The sequence below is a fragment of the Lissotriton helveticus genome, chromosome 3_1, assembly GCF_964261635.1.
Source record: "Lissotriton helveticus chromosome 3_1, aLisHel1.1, whole genome shotgun sequence".
Taxonomy (NCBI): domain Eukaryota; kingdom Metazoa; phylum Chordata; class Amphibia; order Caudata; family Salamandridae; genus Lissotriton; species Lissotriton helveticus.
In genome coordinates, this window is record NC_136061.1 from 174,513,788 (window position 1) to 174,533,431 (window position 19,644).

At 43.5% G+C, this 19,644-nt stretch overlaps 1 protein-coding gene across 6 annotated transcripts in view; it reads right to left on the minus strand.

The window, feature by feature from the left end:
• The window catches only part of MTMR4 (myotubularin related protein 4), an 856,656-nt gene extending 838,235 nt beyond the window's left edge, over positions 1 to 18,421 (minus strand). For 2 of the 6 annotated variants that reach the window (XM_078679497.1, XM_078679496.1), the window contains exon 1: positions 18,153 to 18,244. The gene's annotated coding sequence lies outside the window, so the exon portion shown is untranslated. Of the gene's footprint in view, positions 1 to 17,848; positions 17,950 to 18,152 lie in introns of those variants that run through there. The other 4 variants (XM_078679492.1, XM_078679491.1, XM_078679498.1 and 1 more) reach the window with 4 other exon arrangements.
• Between the last annotated feature and the right edge of the window lie 1,223 nt (positions 18,422 to 19,644).

Genomic DNA, 19,644 nt, shown 5'->3' on the forward strand with positions numbered 1-19,644 from the left:
GGACACTGTTCTGCCTGCCCTCATGCAATGGACAGGACTAAGCCTTTTAAGTACAATACACCAACAGAGCATAGGATTAAATCCTTCATGAATTGCAACACCAAATTCATGATATATTGTATTGTCTGCGTATGTAAGGAAAATTATGTGGGCAGTACAATTAGACCGGTGAAAAAGGATACAGGAGCACATACAGGCCATCAGAAATGGAAACACAAGTTATCCACTAGCAGTACATTTCAATGCTAAACATGGCCCAGCTGAATTACCGAATGTGAAATTTCATGGGCTTGAGAACATTGTTGATAATCCAAGAGGGGGGGATAAAGTTCAGTGCTTAGGCAAACTAGAGGCCTCTTGGATTTGTAAATTGAGAACTGTGAATCGGGGTCTCAACATCGATAGAGAAATGATTGTATGTATTCCTTAGGGATTGAGCCCTATGTACAGATTACCTGTATTTTCCCATAATAGTTTAACAGCATATGATTCTTGGGTAGTAAAACAAGCATTTGGAACATTTGTTATTATTACCGGTCACTCTGTGTGGTTTATTTTATATATTTAAGATCAGAGACATATAATTTGCTTTCTATGTGCCGTAATGATACATCCATTAGTCGCTCATTAGGTATCTAGTTGAATGTGTAAAACAACTGCATTGGCATTGTGTATGTATATAAGATCAGGGGCACTCCATTTGCTAACAATGTGCTGTGATGTACCCTACATATTCCATTTTGCTTAAAAGATATTATGCCTAGCTGGTTCTTGTAAGGATATAAGACCAGTGGTTTGTAATTGGTTTACACCCGTGGTTTGTAATTGGTTTATAATGTGCTTATTTGTGCCATATTTCATTGCTGCTTGTCTACAAGATTCTATGTACAGGCATATATACTGTTTTACATAGACCAATGTTTGTTTAACAATGTAACTTCAGAATATATAATCAGCAGCATGTCTATACTCTTTTTCTGGGATTATCTATCTCCTATATTCTTTAACACCTTTTACACGACTGTTAGTTCTCATTGAGGGTGCGGTGTAGAGTTTGTATCTAGATCCTGCCAACTGTAGCTTTATAATAGATTCATTAGACATGGTTAGGATGTTGTTGTTAAATTCACCCCCATACTTCTTTATGAAAGAGCTTTTAACTTGTTTACATTTACCAATATTGCTTTTACCTTCAGAGCATTTTTTGGCACACGTATATCTTGCTTGTGTGTCACGTCCGACCTCTTCTGGAATTTCAAATACGATTGAAGGTAGTGACATCAAGTGGGTTTTATTGCGAACGGATGCTTTGTTTAAAGTTGACATCATATTTTTCACAACGGTTTAGCGACATGTCGTCACACGTGTCTTGTAGTTCATTATAACTTTATGAAACTACAACCATGGGAAATGCGCTCGTGTTGCGCACATTTCACGTCATGATTGCGTCCTTAAGTCTTCTGACGCTTGGTAAATGCATCTTGTTACACATATGCCGCTTTTCAGTGAATGGTTGCACCCATCTCTCACGTTGTGAGCTGGATTCCACGCACTTCGGGTAGGTTTCAGGAAATGGGGTGGTAATGGGTTGCTTTTGGACACTGATGGGTAGTGTGGACCATTTGATTTTTGATTTACAATGATGCTTTCTTAACTATTTCTGTCGATGTCGGCGAAAACCGATAATGTCTCTTTGAAGCCCTGCACGCTGGCTTCCACCCGTTTATCATAACGGGGACCTTTAAACTAATTTTGACCTAGCCAAGTAAGTTTAATATATATTGTAAAAGTATTTAAATGTATGTGCTCCTTAAGCGGGTCGCATCTGGCTAGATCGTTCGAAAAGGACGTATTCTGTCAGTACACTTACACTTATTACCGTATCTCCATTGTAGAGATTACTGTGGGTGGGTCTTCATTATATTTCATGTCTCAACTGAATGGGCTGCTAACATTGTTTCCCTTTTCTATCAAGAACGATGATTAACTACTTAGTTTTTTCAAGATGTATATTGTTATAATTTATGACAAATTCCTCAGACACTAGAGGGCTTGTCCTATATGGTATTGAGAAATGTGGTAGCATTGTTGACTGCTTTATGTATAACGAGATTGATTACTATTAGTAAGGGGCACTCGAAAGCAGCAATATTATATTCACTTTTTGTTATTTTTAAGCTCACCTTTAGGTCGTACTCCCACAGATTGATACAGCTATTTCTAATTTTCTGGTGATACCTTGAATGGAAAAGGGCGTTTTGGTGGCATTCTTGGCAAACATATATTGCTTGAAGGTATACATAGACTACATTTTGTGACTGCCATTAAATAAGGGATGCCCAACTGTTGGGTTACTTACCGGCCTCTCTTTTTAACCTTTACCATCATTACCAGGTCATTGCGCGTACGGACTTGTAGTTATTCAAGTATTACTGAGTAACCTCAATCGGGAATAAGCCTAACTTGGTGGACCCTACGATATACTGATATATCTTTTGAGGTACACATAGAAAAGTTTGTATCTCTTTTAATTGACTACTTCTTCCTCTCCTTTTTAACCTACACAAATATGGGTGTTGGATTTTATGCGGGGATGCGATTCGACAGTGGTCATCTCCGTTTACGTCGCAATTGCACAAATCTTTTTACAAATCATGAGTTTCTATCAGGATGGGTCATGGCAGTCTTTTTAAGTTGTTCCATCTCTCATCATTGTAGTCGATTCTTCCTCACTGGGTTACCTGGTTCTTATTTTCCTCTCCTGTTTTTGGCACGGTTTCGCGGAGAAAAACCAAAACAAATTTTCCTGCTTTGCACTGAATGTCGGTAGAATGCAGTAAGAATTTCCTCCTGTATTGTTTTTAGAAATCAAACAATCTGTCACATATGCTTTTTCAACAAATGACCTTCTTGCCCAAGCTACTTTATTTGTTTGTTAAAATTCTCATTCGCCTGAATGTTGCGTTATTTAGTACGCTGCAGTCGATCATACTGACGTTTGTGTGGGGAGGCCAAAAGCCCCGTTGCAGCTGTAGTGTGCTGGTCCAACCGTTTGAACGTGGTGGATTTGAAGCCCCTGATTTGAGGCTATACTATTTATGCGCTCAGGCACAGTAAGCTCACTTTTGGTATTTCCCTCAGAAATTTCAGCCACATACGGCTTTTGAGGTCGATTTGGTGCATCAGATGTCTCCGACTACGGCGGCCCTGTCTGGTGGAGCAGGAGGCTCAAGCGGGGAGATCAGCCTGATGCACTGTACAGCCTGGGCATGGAAAACTCTAGCTAAAAGGACGAATCTGGAATATTTATAAGCCCCAACGCTTCCCCCTTGCTGCACATCCGGGTTTATCTGTGGCCCTGAAGGTGCTTAGTGACGTAGGGATTAGGCATTTGGGAGACTTGTATGACCAGGGTCGCTTCCGCTCGCTGTCAGACATCCAGGGAGAGCGAGATGCCGGACTGATGCTGCGTTTCACGTATGTACAGGTGCGAAGGACGATTCATGCTGTATACCCGGCATATCCAGAGGAGCCGCGCACTCTGCTAGCAGTGCGGGCATTGCTGGCTAGCACGGAACATAGTGGTCTTATTACCAAGTTATACAATGCATCCCTGAGAGAAACTGAACTTAACGACTCCCCTTCCTATAATAAATGGAAAACAATCCTAGACTACGCTTTTTCCGTAGACTACTGGATACTCTGTTGTAAATTAACTGGGCGCCTGATGGCGAACTGTAACATTCGCATGATCCATTTCAAATACATACACCAGCTTTACTATACACCGATACAGCTGCAAAGGTTTGGGTTGCGCGACAATGCAAATTGTGTGCGCTGTGGTCAGGCGGATGCAGATTTTATGCATCTAGCCTGGGGTTGCATGGGGTACACAACTTCTGGGTGAGGGTCATGCGCATACTTACAGCTGTAGTCATGGAAACTGTTGAGTGTGTTCCGGAGGTGAGTCTGTTGGGATGGGTACAGAAGATTAAGCCCTGCAATAGACGGCTCGTGACCCTCTCTACTTTGTTTGCTAAATGGGCCGTTGCACAATGTTGGGGAGCAAAAACTGTTCCAACTTTACAGAGGTGGATTCGCGATTTGATATATTGCAAGGATCAGCTGGGTATATATGCTGAAGAGCTGCATGAGGCCTCACGTCTAAAGGACTTGTGGGCCCCCTGACGGGGTATCTCCTTGGGAATCCTGACTTGCAGTGAGGCATTGTGTATCCTAGGCTGTCAGGTATGATAGGGCTATTAGACTAGGATGAGAGACTTGATTTCTTAAACGATGTACTGTCAGTAGATGTAGAATTCTGTGCAACCATGCCTGAGATCTGGGGGAAGTTTCGTGGTGGGTTGATTGTTGGGACAAACAGAGCTTGTGTGTGTATGGGTTTTATAGGCGCTCATATAGCCATAAGCACTAATTAGCCTTTCTAGATCAGAAACATTTTAACAACAACAGCGAGGCACCTAAACGCTATAGAAGCTAAGCCCTGTCGAAGCCGCAGGTTGCATGACCACGGCGAAACGCGTTGGCACAAGGGATTGGATTGATTTGAAAATAAAGACAAGAATTACCAGAGCTCTACTGTATTGCTAAATAATTCTGCTTTGTGTTTTCTGTGACTTTACACAATTGAGATTTTATTTCCGGTTGATTGTTGGGGTCCAATGTTTGCTTGAGTTGTGATTCCGAGGAAAAATGTCAGCTTGTATTACACTACTAAAGTCAATGCCTTGACTCCCCTGTGTTCGGGGTGATGTATGATCTCAATGAGCAAGCTTTTTAATAAACAGTAAAAAAAAAAAAAAATGTTAATTTACTAATAAATGGCCAGAAATGTTTTTAAAAATTGAAATATCCTATGGCAAACCATTTCGTTTGGTGGAGACAAGACAAAAGATCGAGCTTCCTGAGCAGAATGAATATTAAAATTTAATGAATGAAGGTCTTAAAAACATGCGCCTAGCCCTTTGAAGTTCCGGGCACACAAATAGCATGTGATTCAGATCCTGCATTTGTAAAAAACACAATTCACAGATTTTCTCCCCTCTAGGAATTTTTTCCCAAATGCCAGTCACTTCTCTCAAGGGCAACAGGTTGGTTCTCAAACGTAGTATCAACTTTCTAATCCCATGTGGGAAATTAGGGCTGAGGTCTACTCCCCACAACACTCCCACAAACCAACTCATTGCGGGCTTTAGATTGACTTAAGGCTGTGTCTCTCACAGTACTAATCGAGCTTACGGACTTCCTTAAGAATGACTTAAAAAAAGGGATTGGCATGGGTGAATCACAATTTGAACTGCGCACGAATGAATCATTTGCATAAGCAAATGATCTGAAAATAGCAGATTTAGCTTTTAGTTTAACAAAGATTTCCATTCTCAAAGCAGCCTTAAGGGTGCCTTCATCCTTCCAGAAGAGGGAGATACCCCACCTCAGGAACGCTGCCAAGGATGAAGTATATGAAGAGACTACATGGAATTCCGAGCGTAAAACACGTGGGGCGGCCAAAGAGTTTAAATTACAAATTTGAAGGAAAAACCAGCCTTCAGCCTGATCAAAAGTGAGCCGATAGTTCCTATCCAATACTTCTGCAGCGTACATTAATGAAGGGGGAATTTTAACCTTAAATACTGACAGAGCATGATTAAAATGGCGTCTCCCACAGGTTTTGTAAAATCTGTTTAAAGCTCCAGCCTGGGTGGCAGCCTTACCAACACACGGTTTAATATGCTCTGTGTCTCGCCTGTTTTTTGAGAAAACCTTCCCCAGATACAAGTCAACCGATTCAAGTTCTTCATGCTTTTACAACCACTTAAGCAGTTCTAAAGCAGAATGGAAACCCCCCGCTAGCATGTCCTCTTTCGGAGTGCTTAGTGTGACAGGAGAAGATAAAAAAGCCATAACAATAAAAGCCTTTGCACAATCAGGTTTCTTGTAAGCATATAAATCAGAGGATTTAAGGAATTTAAAAATTAAATTTTTCCTCTTTATAACCCAAGCCAGCCATAGTCCAAGACAGAAGTATCCCCTCCTGGCGACCTCAGAGGAGAGTTTCTCTCTACCTCCGGACAGTTGGTATTTAGGGCGTTTACTACCCATCTCCACTGGGCCAAATCATCTTCTATATCAGTTGCTTGACGGGCAACTAGGGGATATTGTTGGCGCTACCCAAAGGGTGCTCAAAGTCAGGGCCCATAGCATCTAACACCACAGAATTACCAGCCCTCAGCGCTTTTGGACGCTGAATTGTAAGATGCATGGTAAGATATTCCTCAAAGTCTGATACAGGCAGTATATCTAGTCCTCGTTTTAAAAAGTGCTCTCAATTCAGTAGAGCAAATTGGCCACTAACAGAGAGAAAGGTAACTCTGGAGTAGGAGAAATTCTCATGCTGAATAATATTCACATTTAAAATATCCCTGCTTTCTATCAACTTCAGCGCCTCTATTTCGGAAATAAGTTTGAGAATGAATCCTCTGTTTATCGGAGAGGATTCATTATCAAATAACCAAATGAGATCCACAATGCGCCACAATGTCTTTCTTTACAGCATCTCTTTAGGGGATCCATAAAGGCACCCTATCACCACGGTTGACCGCCTGTAACTCCTCATTGGACTTGATTTTTAGATGCGACATATTAGAAGAGGTTGGGACTTCTAACTTTCTATTATCCGATGCTATTGACCCTATAAGTATTATATTCGACCCCATCTGTAAGTTGCCCAGCATTTGAGGCCCCACCGCTAGGTTGCCATCTGCTCTGGACCATGTGTGGTGTATAGGAGCCCCACCTCCCAATAGCATTCCCCTTCCAGAAGGATCGCCCGCCTCACTAAGCTGGAGAGAATGAGGTACTTGAGGAGACTGAAGCAGAAGACTTAATGAAGTTGCTGCTGTTCAAGTAGCCCCCACGCTCTCAACAGGAGACGGATGCACAGTAATGGGATTCCTGGGTACACCCTCCTTAACTGGCAGTTTGGGACCACCCTCCTCTATTATAATATTGAAATTACTCTGGCAATCTGGGATCTGTGGAAAATACAATTTTGACACTTTTCGCTTAGGGAGTCGCTGTGTCTTTTTAGGTTTCTTTTTCATGTTTTCCCCTTTGAGGTTTGATGCAAGACCTCCCCTCTTCCCTGCTTTTGATCCTTTTTTTACTGACGGATAGGGGAGTTGGGCCTGTAAGGCGGAAGGGGTAGAGACCTCCCTCTCTGTCTCTCCCCTGTCTTTTCGCCAAACATAACCCCTAATTTTATCTTCTTTCTCAATGGCTCCGCTGACCCCTTTTTTTCCCTTAATGAACAAAGGAAATGGTTTTAGTTTGACATTTCTAAAAGGGGAACCCACTTCAGCCTCCCCAAAAAGTGAGCTTAAACAAAGCTCTTAATTTTCAAGATTACATACAGGTTCAATGAAGGACAATGGGAAAGAGGAGTTCCTTCTTGCACAGACATCTCTCTGTTCTCCCCTGGGAACGAGTGAAACAGGCCTAACATCAGTCTGTTCTTCCAATTGCACAGGTATATTAGGAGAGGGTGTAATACTGTCCACTTTTTTTTTACATTTTGCACTTTGAACAACATTACAGAGATCATTTGCAGCATATGATCCGAGCTTAATACAGATTTCTCAAGTAAAGACAAAATGGAACTAAATAGTCTTTCAATACAGACAAAATATTCCAAAGGCACCCCATCCCACATTACCCAGCTTCGGTTGTGAACAAGGCAGGGATACATCATGAACATCATAAACAGACTCCAAAGAATTATCGTTCAGGTGACTTGTACTACAATATAATAGAGGCGAAGAGAGACACCTATGGGAGGAGCTTACCGGAGTGTTCCCCCTAAATCTACTCATTGGATAACCGTCCTTCACGGCATGATCGCAAGGGGCTCCCGAGCTCCTTGTTTGTGCTTCAATATCAATGTCTGGGAGTGTAAAGCCTTCCTTTGGATTACATTTTTCACAAACTGAGGCCTTTTCTACTATCGCAGAGATATCCCTCCCGGCGTCCTCTCCGATTCCTCTGGCACACCATAGCGCACCCTCATTACTGACATCAGTAACGCAATTAAATACACTACTGACTTCTAATAGTCAGTTGTTACTTTTTGTGGTGCTGTGCTCTGTTTTCGCATTATTCAAATTGATGTGTATGGAGGAAGTTCTCTCTGCAGTAAGTGACACTGTGGATGGCACAGTGTTGGCATTGAGCACACCAGATTATGTATGGGTATTTTCTTCTGCAAACTACAACAGAGGTGCTGACTGGTCTTTTTGTAACCACTGCCATAACTTACATATAGTACACACACACACACACACACACACATTATATATATATACACACACACACACACATATAAACTATGCGCAACAGCAAAGAAATGCAGGGGCACTAAAAACAAACAAGAAATACCTACTGAACAAGGATGCGCATAATTAATAAGAAATAGTCAAATTACTTGTTCCAGAAATGTAGTAAGCTGTGCACATCAGCGAAGATAACTGCGTGGAATTGCAAAAGAAGTACAGGGGTAAGCTGTGCGCATCAGCGTGGATCCACACATGTGAAGGAAAGAAGTAAGCGTTGCTAGATTACTTCAAACAAATTGTTGATAATGGCTGCCCGCATCGTGTTGACGCATAGTAGAAGAGCTGTGCGTATCAGCGTGATGAGCAATAATGCTGTTACTATGGAAACAGCTGATAAGCCAGTGCAGCCAATAAGACAGGCAATTATTTAGGGTGTGCCTGTCACTGTGAAAAAAATATAGCTTCAAGATGGCCGCTGCACGGCATCTTGACCACAGACTTAATCCTGCATTCCAGAACTGCTGACGTAGGAGCAAAGTGCACATAGCTGCGTTAACACCTGCTGCCGCACATGCTATATCGCGGTCCTTCCGCACAAGCTCAAGGATGCACCGCCAAATCTTGCTGAGGTCCCAAATGGCTGACAGAGGTTCCAGTATAAAAATGTGTACACGTTTTCAAAGTTTAGCAATGTTAATGTTATGTTAATGTTAACTGCATTTATAAAGCGCTGCTGTTACCAAGAAGGTGTCCTGGCGCTGGGGTGAAGAGCCTACTGACGAACATTAGGAGGATGGATTATATACTAAAGGCAAACCTAATTGGTAAAAAGCCATGTTTTTAAGGCCTGTCTGAATGCCATCAGGTTGGTCTGATGTCTTAGATGAGGAAGGAGGGAATTCCAAGCTGTGGCTGCGTTAGCAATAAAGCTTCTGCCGCCCCAGTTGGCTTTCTTCGTGTGAGGTGTAACCACCAATTTGGCATCCGACGAGCGAAGAGTTCTTTTAGGTGAGTACCAATGGAAATGTTTTAGGAGTTTTGGACCTATTCCATGCAGAGCTTTGAAAACCACACACAGGTCCTTAAACTTGGTACGCTTCCTCATCTGCAGCCAATGTAGCCTTCTGATTGCACCTGTGATAGATGCATATTTAGGTGTTCCAGCAAGAAGTCTGGCGGCTGCGTTCTGGAGAATCTGTAACTTATTCATTAGGCCTTCTTGTAGCTTGAGGTAGAGACTGTTGCAATAGTCTAATTCAGACATTACCAGTGCAGTTACCACAGTTTGTTGTGCTTCTTTAGGAATTAATGGCATAATTTTTTTGCATGCTCTGAGGGTGAATGAGGTAGAAGATGCTACTGAGTTCACCTGGTCCCTGAAGCTAAGGGTGTCACTGAGCCAGATTCCCAGGTTTTTCACCTTCCTGGTCGGGACTGGTAGTGGTCCTAGTGAGTTCGGCCACCAATCGGGTGTCCAGAAAGCAGGGTTGTTCCCGAATAGCACGACCTCGACTGGAATTTAGCTTCAAGCAGTTTTGTGCCATCCAGTTTCCTATCGCATACATGCAGTCATGAAATTTAGCCGCGGTGTCTTGAGGTCTTTCAGGTTGAATGGTTACTACGATTTGAGTGTCGTCCGCGTATGATGTTATATTAAAACCGTAGGATTCAATGAGGGGCGCAAGAGAGGACACAAACGTTAAAAAGTGTCGGGCTCAATGAAGACCCCTGCGGGTCTCCGCATGGCAGTGAGAAGGCGTCCATCTCCAATCTGTCTAGTTTAACAGTTTGGGTTCTTTTCAGGAGAAAGGATTTTAAAAGTTTTTGGGCATTGCCCCTAACTCCTATCTCATCTAATCGGTCCACCAGAACTGCATGGTGGACTGTATCAAATGCCGCCGATAGGTCCAACATGAGGGCGGCCCTGCCTCCTCTATCCAAAGTGGTTCTTATTTCCTCCGTGGATTTGATAAGAGCCGTTTCTGTGCTGTGGCCCTCTCTAAATAAGTATTGAGTGGGATCAAGTGCCTGAGTGCAATTAGGAAACTGATTAAGTTGCTTATTCATATTTTTCTCAATCAATTTTGCAGGGAGAGGAAGTCTGGATATGGACCTAAAGTTGTTTGGGTCGTTGGAATCCAGTTTAGGTTTTTTCAGTAGCGGCAGAATAGAGGCCTGTTTCCTTTCCCTAGGAAAGTAGCCTTCTTTATACATGAGGTTAAAGATGGAAGTAAGTTTGCATGCCACAGTATGATCAGCCAGTTTTAATACCTCTATCGGGCATGGGTCGTAAGGGGAATCAGATTTGGTTTTAACCAAAAGATTGTAGGTGTCCTTCGGAGAGAGGGCTAAATCCGGTAAGTCTAAGATTCGATTTTGTATTTGAGCCTGTGCTAGTGCAAGTAGCTGGATCGGCTGTCATTCCCTTGGGTGAATCTGAAAATGTTGAAAAGATGACGTTAACTTTGTCATAAAAAAACTTGCCTATTTTATTGCATAAGTCTTGGCTTGCTAGAATTACTGGGACTCTGGGGTGGGCCAAGGAGTTTACAGTTTTGAAGATAGTTTTAGGTGAGTTTTTATGTCCATATAGTATTTTTGTTTAGTATTTTGCAACATCTGTTTATATTGAACTAGACTTACTTTAGATTCCTTTTTGTCTTTGTCCTTATATCCCTTTCTCCAATTTCTTTCAAGATGTTTACATATAAGTTTCTGGTCTTTGAGTTCCTGTGAGTACCAAGGGGCAGAAATCTTGTTCTATGGAGGCGAACTTATTTTGAGGGGGCTAACTTCTTCCCTGCCTCTTCTAACCATTTTGAGTAGGCTTTGGTGGCGTTGTCACGGTTTGTTAATGTTAATAGGTATTTGTACGCGCTCGTACGCCCGGGGGCTTCATGGCGCTGTAGGAAGAAGGAGCTAGCGCAGGGTCACAGGGGAGGGGGAGCAGCTCAACAGTGCGCCTGAGTGAAAAGCCAGGTTTTCAAGGAATGTCTAAAACTGAGGATGTTGTCATTCAGTTTTAGATGGAGGGGAAGGGAGTTCCAAAAACCAGCTGCAAGAAGGTCAAAGCAGCTGCCTCCAAGACGCTTCCTCTTGTAAGATGGAACGTCAGAAGAGATTTATGAATAGAACGGAGATTGTGTGAGGGAGTATATCTCTTAAACATGTCTCTGATGAAAAGAGGGCCAGAGTCATGCAGAGATTTGAATACAATGCACCCTGTTTTAAACGCCACACGCTGCTCCACAGGCAGCCAGTGTAGCTGTTTCAGGCCGGATCTTACAGACTGCCTCTTCGAGAGGTTCAGGAGGAGTCTGGCGGCCTGATTCTGAACCAGCTGAAGGCGTTTGAGCTCTCCAGCTTGAATGCCAAGGTAAAGACTGTTGGAGAAGTCAAGTCTGGACAGAACCAGGGAGATGACTATCTGAGTGAGAGCGGCCGAGGAGAAGAAGCTGGCAATTTTCTTGATTTTCTTCAGCTGGAAGAAACTAGCTGAGACAACTGCTCCGACTTGTTTTTTAAGGGAGAGGTCTTCGCTGATATGTATTCCCAGACTCTTGACCGAACATGACTTAGATGGAGGAGTTCCCATACAGGAAGGCCAGAAGCTGGGGTTCCAGCTGAGGGCGCTCAGTCCCGGCAAGACCAATTCGGTCTTGCCAGGGTTAAGCTTCAGATGACTGCAGCTCATCCATTTTAAAATGTGGGACATAGTGTTTTGAAATTCAACCACAGCATCCTTGGTGTTTAGAGGGAAAATCAACTGCAGATCGTCTGCATAGTTGAATATCGTTACTTTGGCCCTCCTAAGGGAGTGCAAAAGGGGGCGTAGATATAAATTAAAAAGCAGGGGTGATAACGAAGAGCCCTGCGGGACTCCACAAGTAGAAGAAATGGTGGGGGCAGTGAAAGGTCCTAGTCTGACAGCCTGAGTGCGCCCAGTAATAAATGAGCGGATCCAGCTCAATGCCATGCCCCTGAGACCTGCCTGCTCGACACGGTCGACCAAGATGTTATAGTCGACCGTGTCGAAAGCGGCTGAGAGGTCCAGCAGCACCAGAGCCTGATGTATTCCCTCATCCGCATTCCGTCTCAGAGTATTCTGCACCGAGAGGATGACCGCCTCGGTGGAATGACATGGGCGGAAACCAGCCTGATTCGGTGCAAAATACTCTGATTCTTCCAAAAACTTGGAGATGCTGTTACAGACATGAGCCTCCAAAAGTTTGGCACAGTAAGGCAGCAGGGATATGGGCCTATAATTTTGCAGGTCCTGCGGATTAGCACCTACTTTTTTTAACAATGGAATAAGAAGGGCTTTTTTAAAATTTTCAGGGACTTTACCCTGAGAGAGCGTGCCATTCAGTAAAGAGAGTATACCCTCCGGAATACTGGCTCCCACTTCTTTCAGGATAAAAGGGGGGCAGATGTCGTCAGGAGAACCTGATGTAACTTTGGCGAGGAGTTTGAGCAGCGTGGTGCTGTCAACAGGGGGAAGCGAACTCAAGGTCGCAGTGTTGTGAAAATTGTCAGTTAGTAAAAGCGGGGACTGAGTAATAGGGATGCTTTGTTTGATAGCACTGATTTTATCCGAAAAAAAAGAATTTAGCGAGTTACACAGCTCCTGAGTAGGAGCTACCGGGAGAGACGTTCTATCACTAGCACTCAAGTTCTCAACGATGTTAAACAACTCTTTGGATTTGTTGTGAGCATTAAGGATCTTTTTAGAGAAGTAGTCAGTTTTATGTTCCTGAAGCAGTTTTTGGTAATCCTTTCGTGTTTTGCAATAGTTAACTCTGTCTATTTCTAAATAGTCTGTTCGCCACTTGCGCTCCATCTGACGAACTCCAAGTTTAAGACTTTTCAAAAGAGGTGTAAACCACCTATGAGCGTCATTGGGGCGAGAGCGGGAAAAGTTGGTGCAAGGAGCATAGACATCGGCTGCCTGAAGTAGCCACCTCGAAAATGCTGCTTCCATTTCTTCAGTGTCCTGATCTAAAAGAGGACAAGAAGATCTTAAAGTGCCAATAAAAGCCGAGGTATCAACATTCTTCCAGATTCTAGTTTTGCCTCCTGTCTGAGTAGGAGGTTTCCTGTTATTTTCAAAGGTCAAGGTGAATTTGATCATGAAGTGATCCGACCAGATACAAGGCAAGATGGAGTTAATGGCCAGAGGGATGTTCTGAGACCAAATTTGGTCAAGGCTATGACCTTTTATATGAGTAGGGAGGTGGATCTGCTGAGTGAGGTTCATATCTAGAAGGACATCTTTCAGTGCAGCTGCCTGGGTACCTAACTCCGCCGAGTCCAACCAAAGATTAAGATCACCTAGCAGCACTATTTTTTTTATGTGAAATTATTAAGGGGGCAAGCTGTTCTGCTAAAGCAGCCGCAAAACTGGGCATATTTTGAGGGGGGCGGTAAATGAGGATCATAAGTAGAGTGCCGCAATTGTTATCCAGTTTGATGATCAGGTTATCTGAACATATAAGGTTCAAAGATGGTAGAAGGGAGACATTATGAGACTTGCGTTTGATCGCGGCGACCCCCCCGCCCCTTTTGTCAGCGGGTCTATCCACATGCAGAATGTAATAATCTGAAGGGACCGCTGCCAAAATATCGGGTAGGGAGTCAGCATTCAGCCAAGTCTCAGTAAGGAATAAAATATCAGGCTGCTCAGTTTGAAGAAAAAGAAAAATGTCCAAATGGTGCTTAACCATGGACCTGGTGTTGAGGTATGAGCATTTGAGGATAGTTTTAGGGTTAGAAGGGGGTGGAAAACAATCGGGGAGGCTAGGCAGTGGAGTTTTAGCGATGGTAAACTCTGGTCTCAGGATACCATAGGTGGCAGCACGTTTCAAAACATAAGCAGGGAGGACGGATCCCATGCTAGTAGAGGGTCTAAGTGACAATAACTCAGTTGAGGAGTATTTCCGTATTTGACCAGGGGTTGTGGCCCCGCGCCCCGTCCGGCCGCGGACGGGCGCAGACGGGCTTGACTTTGGCTCGACTTCGGCGCACCCGCTGCGCCAGCCCGCTGCGCCGTTTGGTTGGATGACACATGATATAGGGAGGAGGAGGGTGGGAGGCCGGCCCGACTTGAGCGCTGACCTCGCCTTCCTCACCCAAGATGGCGCCCTCCGCCGAGTGAAATATCAAACAAAGCGGGTTGAGGCTCAAAATATCAGAGGTAAGGGTGTATAGAGTGTCAGTGTGCCTGCCAATTCAATTCCCCTTTCTAAAACAGCCCCCAGAATATAAATGCGATAAAATTCATAAAACACTTAAAAGCGCTCCAAATTAATTTTTTAAAAGGCTATAAGCAGTGCGCAAAGGTTCGTGCTTTCTCCTATCTCCTCAGCAGCTCGCAGCCCCAGTACCCTCGCTAGGGAGAGCTACTGTAGGGCGATGGGGAGTCGGTAGTTATAAGAAGGTTGTCTAAATCCTCCCCTACTATACTTTTCCAGGCTCTAGATTCAATGTATTTATTAGAGGGTTTAGTGCCTGACCGAATGGGAGGGCACTAGGAGGCTATGCATAATACTCCCAGACTGCTCTCTGATTTGATGCAAATATTTGCAGAAGCTTGATAGCAAGACTGGTGATTCTTTGCTTTCAAAATAAAATGTTGATTAAAAAAATGAAAGCAGGAAAAAAACATTTTGCTAAACAACTGTAAATTTTCAGGTACCATTTCTTTGCAGCATCATTTAGTAATGTGTTGATGCATGCTAGTATTTCCCAAAAATATTCATAATGGAAAATCAGTGTAAATAGTAAGATTATGGGAAACAAAAATAACCAAGCATTGGCAAAGCCAGTAGGTCTGAAATTGGTGGTCAGCTTTTTAGTTTTTTCAATGTGTGACTTGTTTTGGCATGGTTTTTGTAAAACCTTATTGGTGTGGGAGCTGCCAGGCCCTCACCATTATAACAAACATTGGCAAAAGCAAAAATTGTTTTTGGTCTTAAAAAGCACACACTGCCACAGTAGTTGCTGGCACTGAACAAAACTATTTTGGATCCCGATATGCTCCTTGTGAAAGAGCAGAATGCTGTCACTCACAAGGGAGAGGGAATTTTAATAAACGCAAAAAGTCATGGTCAACGCCAGACCAAATTAGGGCCCAATTATTAAAGAAAGTCTCAAAAGTGCACCCATGGTATATGTCCTTGCATTAAGTGAAGCTATACAGCTTTCGAGAATTCCCAAGAATTTACAGTAGTAGGACAAGAAATAGTACTCCTAAAAAATATATGTGATCTGCATTTTACCATGAGCAAACGTGCATGTGTAGATTTGCTCATGCGAAAATATGAGTGTTTCCAAGTTCACTTTCCCTCCAGCCACTTTTTCCCCCAACTCTGGAGATGATTTACGTCTGCAATTCTCATGAGTAAATTTCCAACATTTCTCAGTATGGCAAAAGATTAGAGAAGCGTTGTTGAAAACCCTTAAAACATACAAGCTAGTACGTTTGCAATGACTCATATGGGCATTCTAACCCTGGAACTATTGCTTATCAGCCCCAGTATGTAGAGCTACGGAAACGTGGCAACATAAGGGAATTGTAAGTATTTGAACCCTACTATGGTATGAGACCTGGCATAATCAGAGAGGCTATATCAGAGCTATGAGTAAATAATGAGACTGCGGCCATAATTTTTCACTGCACTACAAAGGGACAAGTGGATTTTGTTATAGGACAAGTAGATTTATGAAGCAACCTGCCTCATGGACAAGTAGATATTTTATTAAATTATACACCCCTGGACCTGCAGGTATAGTAAATTGAATAATCTACTTGACCTAACAGTAATGTAACTGACCCATAAACTGGTCTCAACTTGTGTGAACATACGCAAATATTTTATGGAGCTACCGTTTTCTTCATCATCACATACGAGAGCACCTTCAAATATGCGAGTTCAGCATTTCTGTTGTACACTTTTTTTGTAATAGACAATGTTTACTCCGTGTATAATAAGAATCTAGGTCACATATAAGGTACACATAACCCCTGACTTGCCTCTTACTTCCGGGGGCAGGAATACATCTTAGTTCATGTTTAAAAGCTCACCTTTAATAAATGTATTACTAAAGCATGATGTGGTAGTGCTCTGTCATTTGCAGACAGCACATTTTCCACTGAAATGGGCACAATCCTCTTATCATTTCCACACTGACAATGGCAGACATAAATCTTCTTCCAGAGTTGGGGAAAAAAGTGGTTGGAGGGAAAGTGAAAACTGAGCAAATCTACACATGCATATTTGCTCACGGTAAAACGCAGTTCACAAATATTTTCAAGGAGTACCACTGCTTGTCCTAATTCTGTAAATTCGTGGGAATTCACGAAAGCTGAATGGCTGAACTTCATGCAAGAACATATACCATGGGTGCACTTTTGACTTTATTTAATAATTGGGCCCCTAATTTGGTCTGGCATAGACCATGACCTTTTGTATTTATTAAAATGCTGTCTCTATCAACTTACTTCACTGTGAGTGACAGCATTCTGCTCTTTTATAAGAAACATATCGGAACACAAATTAGTTTTCTTCAGTGTCAGTAACTACTGTGGTAGTGTGTACTTTTTGAGGGCAAAAAAACTGTTTTTGCTTTTGCCAATGTTTGTTATAATAGTGAGGGCCTGGCAGCTCCCACACCAATAAGGTTTGTTGGTGGACATTTAGGCCTCTGTTCATGAATACCCTTTCTGGAGGTAACTGGCTGCATTTTATTATCAGTTAGGCAAATCAAAACTCATAAAAAAAAACTAAATAACGTATAAGTAACATAAATCACTCATCATAAAGCCATACTCATTCTTAAGAACCAGAACTCAATGTCACCACTTATTGGCGGAAATTCAGTCATCACACGGTATTTGACTGTATTGTGGGTTGAGCACAGTAGCTTCTAGGCTTCCCTTGCTACTGATGTCGGACTTCGTAGACTCTTCAGGTCATGGCCGGGCCACAAGTGCCATGTCTGCTTTGAGACTACCCCATTGCCTCCTCGAGCCCCAGAACTGCTAAGGTGGTTCCGGAGTCTCCAAGCACATTAGGCAGCCTCCGAGGGCTGGCTGCTCCGGTAAGGCCAGCAATCCATCCTTAAACAGCAGGGCAACAACGAGGGCTTCAAGTAGCAAATTTCGTAGAGCATCTATGCCCAATGCTGCAAAGAACTATCTGGCCTACTTACATTTATAATTTGGGCATAGTTTACAGGATGGATTTTCAATGTATCTTAACATCTTAAACGGAGTGCTGACAACAGAAGTACTGTTACTTAACGAACCAATTTAATCCAACCACAGTAGAAATTGTAAGCATGTGTCAGTATAGGACTGATTACCACATCCAGTTGCTGTAGATTTCAAGAATGCTTTATCTTTAGCACTCATTACTTTAAGCAGCAGCATTCTGCAGATGTAAGACTGAAGCGTATATGTGCTTTTTAGAATCATTGTCATATGGTACAACATCTCCTACCTCTCTCACTGACACTATCCCCGTGTTCTTTTACCACAGCGAACAGGTTAACGCTATCTGCCACACCTACCACTGCCAGTTTGCGCTCCTTTTTTGTAGGCAACACAGGACTAGTCGCACACACCCCTCTCTTTAGGCCACACGCCCACTTACGCACGCACACCTATCCTAAAGGCCGCACACTCCACACCTTAGCGCCCCCTCAGGTCACAACTGGCTTCCTACATGCAACGAATGGCCTGTGGCACCCCGGAGACCTCCCATTAACCAACGCGCTTCCTACTACCCCAAAAGGTACACTTACCAGCGGCCGCCTCCCTCAGACGGTGACTCAGGCCCCTTCACCCGCCGCCGTTTCCGCGTGCAGAGACCCTACCTCAGCCAATCCACGCCTTGCCCACGAAAGAATGCACGGAGAACCACCAATGATAATCTAGGAGTACCACAACCTGCCAATGGCTGTCCCGCCAGCTGTGAAAGGTCAACCAATCGGCGGCTGTGGAATTCGCCCCGCCTTTCTACTACAACCTCTGTAAAGCGTAGCCCGTGAGCGCGCGAGATGGTGGGTGTGGCACGAGAACGTTTAACAACAGATCGAGCTGCGCAACTTGTGCAGTTTAGGGCGTGCAACCTCTTGATGCGTAGAAGAGTACTGCAGAACAGACCAATCGGAAATCACAGCGCGTCCCTGAGGAGCCAATCCGTTTGCAGAAAGAGGCGCTAAGGGTGTGTTGGGCCCACGTGATAGAAGAAACAGAAAAAGGCTCAAGGTAGTGATATTATGAAGCGCCAGACATTTTCAGACGGGAGGATTCCTTCTGAGATCACCGTGTTTGCGTGACTGATTTGTCTTGGTCGTATCCTTGTCTAAGATGGCGGCCACGCGAGTTCTTGTTTGACAGACGAGTGACGCTTTCATCACACTGTATTAACTAAAACTTGCCAATTTAGGAACATGGGAATAAGGTTCGAGTCTTGGAGTCGGTTTAACATTGCGTGGTTCTGGACAAATCGCGTTAATCTCCCGTATCTAAAACATGAATGCGACCTTTTGTAATGTAGCTGGTGTTCATTTAAACCGCTCTAAGTAAAACGGTGAATCATCAGGGATAGTAAGAACCACATAAACGCAATCAGGGCTTTAAGTGGGATGAAAATATTGTGTGGGTTTCTCAAAGGGGCGTGGCAAGTGAAATTAGGGGCGAGGCTTTAAAACACACGCTAAAAATCTGTGTTTAGTATAGTGTGCCGCCCGACTTGTATTTTGCTGTTTCTGTCATTGCATCCAGATATGTGATACAAGTAACATCATACCTACAACAATTAAGGACTATTGGCTTTGTCAATGGTTATTAGTTGCCTAAGATAAATAAGCTGCAACTATGGATTTATTACATATAATATTGAAAAAGCTTCCAATTAAAGCCCTGGTGACCCTACCACAATGTTGCTGCATTTGCATTTCAGAAAGAGAAAGGAAATCCAGAAAGAAAATGCTCTCTAAAGGAATTCCCTTCCCCTACAACGCTCACCTGGCATGACGCTCATGTTGTAACTTCTCCACTAGTGAGAAGTGAGCAGTGTGGGCAGCGCACATGGATGTGCTTGCTGTCTCGAAACGGGTCTCTATCGGGATGTTTTGCGCCCTGGCACTTTTTTTCCAGACTGCAGTGACTCCGGAAGAAAAACGGACCGCCTGGCCAGGGCTCAAAACAGTGCCCGATAGAGACCCGTTTCGAGGCCCCATTAAAAAACTGCCTGAGCTCCGACCCATTGAGACCCGGCTCACTTAAGGC